The sequence below is a fragment of the Osmia lignaria genome, chromosome 14 (genome assembly GCF_051020975.1).
Source record: "Osmia lignaria lignaria isolate PbOS001 chromosome 14, iyOsmLign1, whole genome shotgun sequence".
NCBI classification, from domain to species: Eukaryota; Metazoa; Arthropoda; class Insecta; order Hymenoptera; family Megachilidae; genus Osmia; species Osmia lignaria.
The window spans coordinates 7,166,353-7,180,344 of NC_135045.1; the positions used below are offsets into that span (position 1 = coordinate 7,166,353).

Sequence of the window (13,992 nt, forward strand, 5' to 3'; positions counted from 1 at the left end):
GTATCGCGATTACTACCGGACCCTGTATCTCTCTGTCGCATCCTCCTCGACGATTCTTCGTTGCATTTGCGTCTCCGCTCGGTGCACACTTTCACGTTGTGCCGGGCTTTCGAGTGCGGGTGCTTCACTTTTAAAGGGGAAATGCCGGCGTACGTGTGCCGTTGGTCACGGGAATAGTAGCTGGCTGGTGTATAGCCAGCGGCGAAATAGAACGGATACACAGGAGAGTACACGCATGGAAATAGCAGCCAGCCGCATTTGCATCCTCAAATCCGTGGTGAGCCCAGCCCGTTGCCGAGGACGCGCGTTGACACGATGTAGACTGACTTTACTCGAGATAAGTAGACAAATACTAGTTGTATCCGGCTTCTCCTGTACATACGTGTACATACGTACTCGCGTTTCTACAGAAGATCGCGAGACTACATCCGTATCGATTGCCGTGTCTCAGAATGCTCGTAACCCTGTTCCAACGAATTAGCACATTCACGCTCCTACAGCTTTGCGAATACCTTAGACGCTGATTAGAGTAACGCAGCTGCGCGCAGTTAAATACGAGACCGCTTTAATTATACGACGCTTCGAATTTTACTCGCAAATCCAGTTGCGTCTTATCGATGCTACACCCGAAGAACGTATTTTATTTTGAACCTTCACTTCGGGGTCAGGGTAAATTGATGGGACCAGCGTCTGTTCCTCGCGAGCTTTTATCCATTTTACATACACCGTCCATTTTTCCGTTCCCGTTGGACAACGCATTACACTACATTTAGCAATTACACCCAGATCCGCGGACTGTCTATCGAACCGGAAATGAGAAACGAAGGTAACCGACCTTCTTTCACCGCGCTTGATAGCTGCTGTTTCAAATAATAGCCCTGACCTTTTTCTCCTGTTTTAATGAAAGGAGTATTAATCCTACCTTTTGTGATCAATAATTGAACGCATTCATCGTTACTGACGAATGATCATAGAATTGCTTGTTTTTCAAAAATTTTATTTCGTACGGTTATTAGAATACCAACAATTAAATGATTGGTTTGTCGACGTTTAGTGGAGGGGGAAGGCGGTGAGTCTCCCCGGAGGGCCCTTAACTTGGGTCGGCGACCCAAGGGTGGCAGCGGGATTGAGTCTGTTCTCACTGGCGGTCCCCCGGCATGAGTTCCAAAAAGCGGGGTCGTAGGCGTCTGGGGTCAGGGATCGTCTGTCGTCAGCCCCACTGACGAGTCTGGCAGACGATCCCGAGATGAAATGCCTTTTCCGTCTCCCTACAGGTTACAGTTTTTTTTGGCTCGCTCGCGCGACACGCAGGTTCAATATTCAAAAGATTAACTGTACCGTCGCGAAACTAGTGTCACGAGACGTCCACGAAAATCCATGAAATCGATTTCCGGTTTATACCGTCGCCGAAAAGAGTCGAACACCCTCGACGCCGATGCTCATTGTACGTGGCTGTACTTACACACGCGCACGTACACCCGGGAGACTTGACGAAATTTCAGTGTTCCACGATACGGTGCGGAGTTTTAAGGGAATTTAAAATTCCGCTGACGACGCTACCCTATTCACGTGTACGTTACGTGTAGCTACACGTGCCAGCCACTAGGGTGGGAAATAAGGGACACGGCACACATACATACGCGTTTGACCGTATTTTAGTACACAACAGAGTTTGATGTCGACCACTGCGAGGGTTATTTCTCGGTCGCCGCCAGCTCTAACTCGTATCTGCTCAATCAATGAGGGTTGGCAGACTGTTACGGGGTTATGAAATACTGGCCAGGGACGTGGTAGTTTTCTAGAACTGCCGAAAATCGAGGAGGAACACGGAGCTCGGATAGATCTTCCTCTTCCCGTCGAGAATACCGTGATTCTGGCTTCTACATAGCTGGAGCAATTCTTTGAAACGCGCCTTTGGCGATCTATCCTGACGATTCCACGCTTCTCCACCATCTTTCCTATCCGTCTACACTGTAAATTCTACATCACGAATGCTGGTTGCGTAATCAGTTCTAACCAGAGGATCCTCGTTTCCCAGTGACTGGTAAACGTGGCTTTTAGCGATACTGAGTATCACCGCTTTTGAAACATAATTTCGTATTAGTAATTCTAACAGGGCTTAAAAAGACGGATTATTATGCATTGAGGGCAAAATTATCTTGTAACTCTTTTCATGGTTCTAAGTATATTCTTCATGAAACTGTTTATAAAGAGAATCTTAATTAGATGTAGATTTATCGTTTAATATACCTCAGAGTAGTGTTGAAGAAGAAGTTTCAGATACGTATTATGGAAAATTCTGAGTTTGCACCTTTCTGACAAAATAATACGCGTGCTTGGAAAATCTTTGAAATGGAATAAATTGAATTTTCGAAACAAAGGCGACACCGGCAGCCAAAGTGTTAACTGGGTGAAACGATCAAATCGTATCAATCCCGTCATAGAGCCCGCCTAACACAAAACAATATTCATTTCTCGTGCTCTCTTCTCCCCGATGCTTTTTCCGTGAAACTCGAGAAAAGAGGAAATAGGCAAATCCTGCACCGTCCATACACGCAGATATCCTGCTAACCCATTCGTCCGCAGCGAACCAGAGCGATGTTGATTTTTTTATCTGCTTGAAAAATCGTCCGTTCCCCTTTTGTACAGGTGCAACATTGACACGGCACGGTATATAGCCCAAGCTGTAAGCCGCTTCGTTTTCCCTCGTCTCCATAGCCTTTGCTCTCTCACCTTTCTCTGTTTCTTTGCGCTCCGTTGAATACGAATGTTACGATCGATACTGGTTTCATAAATTAACTGTCTCTCGTCTCAACGTCCGCGCTGTTTCGTTTTACGAAGGTGTATTATTTCTTTCCCCCAGAAGGATTTCATCTCGAAAGGTAACGAGCATCCAGGATGAATCCGCGCGATCGATTCCTCGTTCGAAAGTTTCTCGACGCGGTCCGTGTACTTTAGAAAATAAAACGTGCGAATTTACGGTCGGCCGGCGGGCGAAAAGTTCCCGAGCTTAAGGGCGATTCGTAATTCGAAAGCGGCGGTGATGAGAACGCCGAGGAAATGTAATCCGGTCGACTTGGAACTAACGCTATCTTTTGCTCCTCCTTTCATCACGACACCAATATTCCCTGATGTTACAAAGACTTATTTACCAAGCTAGACGCTTGTTTACGCGTAGATTTGATAGATGTAGGTAATAAAGAATAGTATTTTAATTATAGTTATCCAACAATGGAAAGTTCCATGAAAAGTTTTCAGTCTGATAAATCAAATAAATTCGACGCGGGCGTCGAAGGTCGTTATTCTCAATTCGATTCACTGAAATTCGATTCTTCTCGCAATTTTAGCGCGTGTGACAGGATTTTAATGCGTTGACGTGACGCTGTTTAAACACAGCCGTTCGAACGGGAACATATTTCTCTTTCGTCGCGGGCTGACATTTAACTTGCCAGCGAACGGCCGGCTAAAATCAAGCAAACGTGCCTCTGACAGTTATTTCACGTGGCTTGAAACGAACGCGCACGGTGCGTAGGCGATGTGAAATAATTAAAGGGACGATTATTCGGGCTAGAAAGTAAATGGATCGCGCTAACTTTAGCCACGTTCTATCCGCGCGTAAAGTATCGATTCTGTGTTATCAAGTCCCGACGACACCGAGGAGCTCGTGCGGATTCCATCTGTAAGTGGAATTGCGGCGAGGTCTCGCGAAACTTGCCGGTCTCGCAATAATATTCGAGTTTTCAACTCAATAAGCGCTTGATTAAAATGTGCCCTTACCCCGGTTTTCCTTCTCGTTTCTTTCCTCCGTCGTTCGGTCGTTGTCGGGCGGTGCCAGTAATTTGAAAATGAGACGCGCCTCCGCGAAACTTTTCAATACGATCCTCCGCGTTTCCCCTCGTTGTTCCTCCGCCGCCTGGTGTTCTTTTACTCTTCTTGCTACCGGTCGTCTCCTCGTTGTTGTTCTTCTTCTCCTCTCCTTCCTCGTTTCCTTCTTCTTCCGCTTCTTGTTTTTCGCTCGGCCTAGCTCGAAAAGTCGAGAAAAGCTAACCGCGTTCTGCCCTTTTCCCCTCTTCCTCCCCAGTGTCGCAGGGTTCGCTCGTATAAACACCGTTATATACAGTTTCGTAGGGCGACCATTTAATGAATATTTTCGAGGCTTTGTAATCTCGACGGAAGAGAAATTGCGCGCTCATTGTTTCGCGCTTCTTTCCGTCATTAAGACAACGGAGCGCCGTGAAATTATTGTTCAAAGTAGCTCGCTGCCGAGAATTTTGACAGCGTTTCCGGTGTAATCGAGTTCCAGTCGAATCCCGCAACACTTTGACCCGAACGAGAGGACCGATCGCGCATCGATGTTCCCTCGTTCATTGCATCGTAATTGATATTATTTAAAGGGCTGGCGGATAGTTTATAAAACTCGTTGCAAAATGAAATTTCTCGTCGATAAATGAATTTCAGCCGGGGAATGCTTTTAGTGGACGTTCGAGAAACGCGATCGTACCGTTGAAACGATCGTCGTTCAACGTTAATTAACTCGTATCTAGGTAAAATGTACCACGCTGAAAACATTATTAGCGCATGGTCTGGGATTGCTTAACGAGCCGTTATCGAACGTTCGTAATTATGACGAGATGTCGAAATCAGAGTAAATAGCGTAGCTGATTACCGGTCGTAACTCGTCGGACCAGTTGAGCATCGGTGGTTATTGCGTTTGACCATTAAAATCGATGCATTTCCGACACGTTACAATTTTCTTCAATTTAATTTATTAATATCGTCCCGAACGCGGTATTAATTCTATGGGACCGATTTTCCATTGCACGTTTCCGAAGTGTTCAACAAACGATGAGAAAATGCTTAAATCAGCAAAATAATTTCAAGATACGACAATTAATTTGATATTCAAATTCTTGCACTGTGACAGGTTTGAAATAAAAGAACAACGAAAGCATGACCAGTGGGAGCATCGTGTTTTTATAGGATTTCCGCGTTGCAGCAGGGAAAGGAAAAGCGAAAAATAAAATAATGCATTACCTAAGTCGTGTACTCTTCTTTTCTCGTCGCTTATTCCACTGTCACGACATAACTCGCGTTTATTACACGCATTGTTGCGTACTATGCAACGCAACGCGTCTCGAGTCCGTTAAGTGTGCCGTGGTAAATAAAAGCATCCCCTAGGGAACTGTTATGCAAATTTTGTTTAGAGAACACTTATCCGCCGAATGGGAGTTTCTTAAGACGAGAAATACAGAGACTGACAGAATGGCTTAGAAAGAGAAACTCTCGGACCGATTATAATGAAAGTTACATAGGATCAGTCTTATTACCTTTTAACTCCAGACACATAAACGTCGACGTACATACGTACAAGTGAAAGTAGAAAAAGTTTACCCAGAAGTTTATCAAAGGTTAATCTTAATGACGAATGCAACAGGTTAGTATTTGATGAATTTCGCCATTCAACTAAATTCATTCGATGAAAAACCGAAGAGGAGCGTCGGCGAATCGAAGAAACCGTCGGGATGTTTGCAAATCGGTCGATCGATAGACCTAATTACATCGTCCAGGAAACGATTAATCATTCTACGACGAAGGGAGCATCGCGTGCAAAGCTGTTCGACCGACACGATGCTTTCTCTGTTTTTATTTGTCTTGCCACCATCGAGGTTGAACGGCCGACACTGACGATTGACTTTCAAAAATGTTCCCCATAGAGCGGAACTTACGGTAGGGGGAAACTCTTCTGCCGCGAAGACGATCCATCTTGATGGTCTTCCTCGCGACAACTCCTTCCACCAAGGAGAGCCGAAGCGCGAGCGTAATAAAATCCGAGTCAATTAACGGTACGTCCTAGGATGCCATTAATAATTCTGCAAGCTCCATCGTGCTTCTTGGAATTCAGGCGAGAGACGGTGGATCCAAGAGAATCGAGGAGAGAGTTCGAGAGGGAGGAACGTTTATCCGGCGATGCTGGCTTAACGGACTCCTGGCCTCCGAGTAATAAAATCGCAGGAATCCCTGTTTTCTCCAGGAATGATTCTTAATGAAACGGCACGACAAAAACGCGCTCTTCTCTGCAGGATGTTCTGAAAATAATGGTCATGATTCGGCACATTAAGATCAGATATTTGGAAAATTAACGCGTTGAAATCCTATTCATTAAGGATATGGATAATTAATTCTCCAATTAGAACTTTCAAAAAATAGCACATATTCAGCATCTGACTATTTCAGACACTGTTATCCTCTTAACAAGTTTGTAACAAAAATTAAAGAAATAATTTTTAATTCATTTTGTGTTTGGCTCTATCTTTTGCAAGTATTCATCCCAGAGAATCAGCTCTGAGATCCACTTTTAAACATCCTGTAGATTGAGTTCGAACTCGAATAACCTCGGTTTAATTTCTGCAATTAATATTATGTTGCCACCTGAAACGAGTAGTTACTCTTTCAGTGTACCGTTCCACGGAAATAGAAAGACAACGCGTGCAGTATGGTAGAGAAGGAGCATGTAAAGCCTGGCGAGTTGAAAGAGCTACTCTACTCGCAGTAGAATATGACCGGCATTGATCCGACAGTGGAAGGTCGGCGGACGACGGGAATGAAAAAGGAAGGGATAGAAATGTAAGCAAATAGTCGTCTTTCGAAAGGATACCTGTATAAGCTCTTCTCGTGGGCCCTGCAGCCCTTGCAACGTCTTCAGACATTCCCTATGTAAAAAGTAGTCACGAGTCGTTACTCCCCGTGGACTTTCCTAGACCTTTCTTACGTTCATGTGTATACACGAGTACATCAATTCGACCGTGTAACTTTAGTACGGTAGAAAAGTATATTTAACCGCTTTGTTATGGAACTAAAGGATTATATAATGCTAGAAGGGTTGCTATTTTCGGTTTCTCTGTCTCGAAGGGAAAGTATCGATTGCCAGTATTTCGTCGATTAACCGGTCGCTTAGATAGTATCGGTATCACAATTTACTCCTTCGCGTTTACGCGATAAGGGAAATGTTTCCATTTTCCTGTTCCATGGCGTGTCTCGGATCAATAAGAATCGAGAGAACTCGTTCAGGCCGACGATATCGCGGGTTTAATCGCGCGTTACTATCAAGCTGACAGTACTATCGAGAGAGGTTGATTCGAAGGAACGACGCGGATGGGACATTAATAAATTATCAGTGCTACAGTTTCTCGGTGCTGTTTCGTTTTGCACTTGGCCAGGGTCTTTGGGTCGTCCTCCTTTATTACGCGATACATTTTCCGCGATGTCAGCATAAATCCAGAAATATGGTAGCTGCCACACCGTAACCAGTACAACACCGCATACGTCGGCTAAACTACAAGCAACTCCTTCTCCCCGATGTGTATACGTTTTATCTCTTGCTAAATGGTTCTGGTTTCTCTGTTGCGCCTCCATCCGTCTTGACTCCAAGGGAATAGCACCCTTGTGATCTTACTCGACGGATGAACGTTTAGGAGGATATTCGAAAACTGCTACCACTTATTTGTCGAGCAGATATAAAGAGACATAGGTGAAAGATTCTTATGTAAAATGAAAATGAATTGAATATCAAAGTATTCATGGATCAATGAGAGACCGATCAGTCCGTAGAAGAGTTCGATCGTGTTATCTATGGAGGGAACGTCTTGAAAATGGGGACGCTGACGCAAAACAACGTCAATTAGAGCAGTGGCGCGATGTTGATTGCTTTCACCCGGTGAAGCCGGCCCGTCGCAAAAACCCTTTAATTAATTCTGCTCACGGCACGCAAGAAATAACGTGCCGGGTTACACTGATATTACTAACTTTACGCTCGGTACTCGACGAGTCCGAGCGGGAACGTTTCATTCTCCCTATAAAGAATCGTTCTACAATGAAGAAAATATTTGGTCACCGAGTTATTACGCTCGCGTAACGCTCCAAGTTTTTACAATGGAACGATGGAAATTTTTTGTGGGCTGGAAATGGGTCTGACATAATATTATTAAATCGATGGTACTTAAAGTCGATCGTGGCTCTGTTTCTAGGAATTAAAATAAACTTTGGTTTTTTAATTTTCCGTGATGAGGATAGAAGTTGCAATTGCACTTAAAAAAATATTTTTCAAGGGAGTTTCTGCCATCAGCTATAACTTATGGAAGTAAACGTTAATAAATCATTTATTAAATTCATGTTCGTTTCTCGCTACGATATTACTCCTGGCCGGTAGCTCATTTCGTGGTAGACGGCCACCAGTCGCCCCATTACTTCGCCTTGTTCCTCGACGCTGTTGGTGTACGCGGGCCGCTCGGTTGCGGTTTAAAATTGCAAAAATTTTCTTTCCCGTGCCTCGCGCCATCCCCGCACGGTCCGTCAACGTTGAAAAGAAGTGCATCAACTCCGCGGGAGGAACACGAAACCGTCTGACGTGAGAACGCTTTTGTCCGGAACAAAAGCGGTTCTCTAGCTTAGAGCGGAAGTGTTTTCAGCGTAGAGCGAAAAAAGGTTTCACGATGCATCCCGACGTTGCCTCGAAGGAGCATTGTCGTTCGTGTTTCGCATCCTTGCATATCCTTGCGACGCTCTCTCGACTTCTTGCCGCATAATCGGCGACAAGGCAATCTTTTTACCGGTAATTAATTGTTTCTCGAAAAAGCTTTTATTCCTTTATTATCGTTAACCGGTGACACTCGTGGGCTTTGATACAGAATCCAGGAGTTTGTATACCGTTTGTGCGAAAATTCCCAGCGAACCTTCACGTTAGAGATGCCTTTCTGAAAGCTCCATGGACGCGTGATCGCTTTCTAAAAGTTTCGTCGTGAAATACGTCGTCTCCTGTGTCCCTTTGCGACCAGCCGAGAGAGATGGTCGGATCCCCGCTCACTTTTCGGACCGAGCACCAGACGATTTTGTCGTGTGGTAATTTCAAAAGAGTCGTACCATTAAATCTTCTCACTTGGATCGGTTGTCGTCGGTAACTCCTTGTCAGATTTATAAACTCCAACTTCTCAGACACTGTCGAACTTTTCTTCTTATAAAATTTATATGTTATTGTCGAAAATAATCGATAATTTTTAGTTTAATTCACTAAATTAATCTTAACTGAACTGGAACTCTGATTTTAATTTTTGATGTCTTAACATAAAAAAATGGCTTTTCAAGTCGGTGACTTAAATTACTTATAAATGCACCTTCAGCAATGTTAATTTCTCTTTCAGAAAAAGGACACAGTACTCAAAAACAGTATGCAAATTGTCAGAGTATCAAATATTTTCTTAAGCACTCAAATGGAAGAAATACTAACTAAAATCTCATGTAAAATTGAAAGCAAAATTAGTCGCAATTAGATTCTTTCTTTCGAGACGTGCTTGAGCCCAAGTAACGACGAAAGTCAAGTATATAATGATCTCGTTACGTTTACACGTTTACATCATAGAAGCTTTTGGTTGCTGTCTCTGAAAGCTTCCTCTTCGTCCTCTTAGTTTCTCAAAACTTTCACACTGAAAGACACCTTTTGCCCCACGCTCCAGTGCTTCATATCGAGGCACTTAATTAAAAGAAAAAAAAAAATGGAGCTCTTTTGCCTTGATCAGGTATCGCCACACGCTAAATTAGACATTGACGATCCCTTTAAATTACAAAGGCTTTACGTAATTTATTTACTTTTATCTTACGTTTCGAGTTCATCGAATAATTCGATAATACAAAATGTAATGCGATTATCAACGTTCTCTACGGTAGTCAACAGTTTTATTTCTTTTCCTGACCAAATTCGAATCTCGTGGATTCTAAACGTTAGTAACATCGATATTAGATATTCGTTTGGTTGGTTGAACGGTTGCCGGAATTACTGTGGATGGTCTTTAACGATTCCGGTTTATCTGTGGATACAAAATTGGGAAAACGACCACTTAAGCTTCATTGCGAACCACCGTCAGACTGGCGAACGGAACGCTATCCGTGGCGTGTACCAACCAGCATACAAAGTGTAGGAAACATTCGACGATAGTCATGAAAGAAATCGGAATTACGCTATCGCGCGAGCTTTGAATTCGTGTTAATTGCTATATTGTGTTTTAACTCTGTTAAAGTTACTTTTACTGCAAATCAATCGCTTCGCTCCAGTATGTCAGCTACGAAGCGGATGGCGGCCTAGTATTAATATTACAGTAGACTCTCGTTATATTGCCGTGGTAGGGGTAAACATTTTTCAAGCTTCCAAACTCTAATTAACTAATCATTTACATTTTATATATTGATTATTACATTGGAAGTCGCAGACTCCCCCCAAAATCACAGATAATATTAATATTACAATAGACTCTCGTTATATAGCCGCGGTGAGGGTAAACATTTTTCAAGTTTCCAAACTCTAATTAAACACTCGAATGACTAAACACAAATCAGTAACTATTTCATTGTTTGTTAAACGATCGCCGAATGTGAACTGCTGACGGAGCGTTATATTTAATAGCACTATCACCTGATACCTGGTATATCGCGTGTGACGCTCGAATTCTGTGAATCGCAACGAGGAGCACGCCGAGGAAAATCAATCGTGCCACGTTTCCACCGTTTTACAAACAAACCTGTACTAATTGGACAATTTGATTTAATGGAGTCACGTTTACGCGCGCGTGTTCTCGCTATAAATTACGCGGCTACGTTTAATTGCCGGTTCCGGTTTTTCTAACGGTCCCGCTGAAGATAACGTCGCGTACCGTTTCAATATTTATCGCCACCGTCGATCCTGTAAATATTAAACAGTTCATCAGTTTGTTCCACACGACCATCCTGGGTCTGCCCAATCAAGGCAGACGTCGCGACGTTTTTCACGCCAGCTTATTCACAGACGCGTTGATGTAACCACAGCATCGTTTGGTAAACAACAGCGTAGGAAAATCACGATGAGAAGGAATAGTCCCGAGAAGAATTGTTCGATGATCGCGTCACGCTGATGACAAAAACGCTTGAGGAAATTTGTACTGAAAATTCTTCAGCATTTCAACGATCTTAGTTCGAAAACAAAGAAATATATTAGGTAAAAGGGGATATTCGAAAATGGTCACCTTTGGTCGGAGTTAAATGGCTAATAAATATGCAAAGGGGTGGAATTTTAATTACGATGTAAATGCTGGTCACTTTATCACGATCCAAGGCGATTCGTCCGCTCTAGCAATATAAGAAACAACCATCGCAAAAAGTTGGCCGCAGAAGAAACCGGCGTGGCAAGGATCTTGAGACTGTTCTCGAAATCCGTCCGAAACAGTTGGCCCGTGTACACGAAGGAACGCGGAGGATCGCGCGGATCCAAGCGCGAGCAAGACGAAGAGAGCGCGCGCATGACCGCACGACCACATAAATCCTCGGCTTTTAAACGGATTTATGAGCCAGAAAGGAAAGTGGTGGCAGGAAAAAGAAACGCCGCGAGGATGGAAAGAAAAACAAGGATAGAGTGTTTGCCGGAAAAGCGGGAATTTTCACGAAGACCCCTTGTCTTCGCGTGGTACCGTGGCAGGCCTCTCGGAATCTGATTAAATTCTGAGATATCTCCTATGGCTTTTCATCGATCGGACCATAATTTTGTCGACGGGGTACCTTACACGATCCGCGATACGCGTTGCACGCTCGTGAAAGGGTGCACGGCCAGGTGCACCTACACAGAGGGACGCGAAATCGTGTACAGGACACGCTCGGAAGCCTGCAGGCACTGCTTTAACAGCTGGATTACACTGGTTGAGCCAATGATTAATCAAACACTCCAATGTGCAACGTAGTAACAATGCACGGCTCGCCGCTCAGGTGCCATTAGACGTACGGGGTTGCGGCCTTACGGTTAACCTGTGATTAACCATGTATCCGGATAAACACAGACCTGCTGGCCGTGGACCAACTTCAAGACGATTCTGGAATCGAACCCGTTCACGGATTAAAGGGGATGATGTTGTTTCTGGTCAGACGGTTTCTTAGTACACGCGAGACGCTTGGATAATGAGATGTTTGATGTTGAGGTGTGAACTCCATTTCAACCTCTTAGAATAGATAGAGTGTCTATTGTATTGAAACTAGATTGTGTCTTGTCGAAATTACCGTATTTAACCCTTTTACTGCGGGTATGGTATATAAACATGTTAATTTTTAATAATATCAAATAGTGGCTGTGGTTTATATACCACTAAAATAAAAATAAAATAAATGTAATAAAAAAGGTATAATGTTAAAAGTGATAATCTCTGCATTATAAATTCATATTCTGAAGAAATCTTGACACGGTGACCCGTCACCTCGACTTTAGTACTTCTCACAAAAGAGCTGGAATCGACTTAGGTGCGTATGTGGCAGTGTTATTTAGTATTCTTGAGGGGTTGACTGGCTCTTAGTCGGAATGTCTTAGGTCGAGTGGAAGCGTGAATAGAAGGCTCTCGGAGAAGCGGGAAGTGGATCGAAGTTTGGGGAACTTTGTGCGGGTGTGTGCGTATAAAAGTGAATGACTTTGGTGACAGGTGTGCACGAAGTTTTGCTGCGGATCTGTGACTAACTGTGGAACAGAATAGAAGCGTGGACGCTTGAAAGAGCTATGGCGCATTGAAGGAAGTCTTATAGAGTTGCAGAAAGATAGACCTACTTAAAGTGACTCGCGCATTTAGACCAACACTTAACAGGGTAAAATAATTGTAGGTTATTAAGTTAACCTTTGGGTAATTTGATTGGGTCATATATGACTAGGCTGGTAGATGTTAAAATTAAACAGTGGAATTTTAGCTTGATTCATTATTTATGAAAATTTGTTGCATATCATGATTACAACACATGTTAAATAGAAATTGTATTCCTAATTGGTATCATTATACACCGGGAATAATTAATCTGTGATGGTCCTAATTAAATGAGCATATTATTTATGATTACTGTAGGGTTTCAGGATTTGTTAGCGATGATTAACAACGATATTCACTTAACCATGTAACTTACCTTGAATTTCATTCTCGTGACATTGTATACGCGATGTGAACGCTGAGCTAACACGGGAAAGCTGCTCATAAATAACATTATAATAATAACATTGTCTCTGTTTATTATGCACTCATCTGTCGTCTTTTGCCGAGCTCATAATCGACACGCATCGGTACCATTATGTTATTATAACAACGCTTTAGTTGTTCGCGAGATTCATTAACGACAGCCGGGCGTAAACGATTATTATGGAATAACGCGGTAATCTTTGAAGCATGTATTTTATTAAAAAGAGGAAATTACTCTTGCAAACCGCCTTAATCGGGTATTGATTTATTCAGAGCTTCAGATTCGCTGAATAATGAATGCCTGTTATCGTGAATATGAAACCTAAATCTAATACTTCGTAAATTGACGTTAATTAGAAGATTAATTAAAACCTCGTTATTTGTCTCGATTTTTTTATCCGCTGTATACCATAGTACAATTTTAAATTAATTATCTCCGTTTCGAAGCAGTGTATTATTACATTATTATGATGGAAAGGTGAACTCGACGAATGTACAAATCGCGTTATCGTCAACGTGTGTGCACCGTTACCCCGGATTCTGGTCGGTTTAATAAACCACAGTTTCGCGATAGAAGCGTCGCGTCGTTTCGTTCATTGTCGGTGACGTTGGCCTGCATTGCCTTCGACGTCCGGTTTGCGAGGAAATTAGTATTCCGTATCACGGTGTACGAGCGCATTAACCGATTCTATCTTCGTCGGGAGTTTCGTGGACAATGACGGATGACGAGCGTTGCAACGAATTCGTGAACGTTTAACCCTTCGATTACTGCATGCGACTATGCGAACTATAGTTCTACCCTTTTGGTTAAATAGTTCACTCGTCTCTCAGGTGGAAGAAGCGCTTACCACAACTCGAAGTCAAGTAACGAGACTTGCAATCTTTTTTCCCCCTTTTGTTAATAAAACTCGCATCACGTGGCCAGTTTCTCGCTTCAGTCGGCTGAATTTTCGCCGAAGGAAGTTCGTTAACGGAGACCGGCCAGAATTTCATA

The 13,992-nt window shown here is 43.1% G+C and overlaps 1 protein-coding gene across 3 annotated transcripts in view; it reads left to right on the plus strand.

Moving 5' to 3' along the window:
- The window catches only part of LOC117605566 (uncharacterized), a 56,904-nt gene that overhangs the window by 17,722 nt on the left and 25,190 nt on the right, over nucleotides 1-13,992 (plus strand). The gene's annotated exons all lie outside the window — the stretch shown is intronic.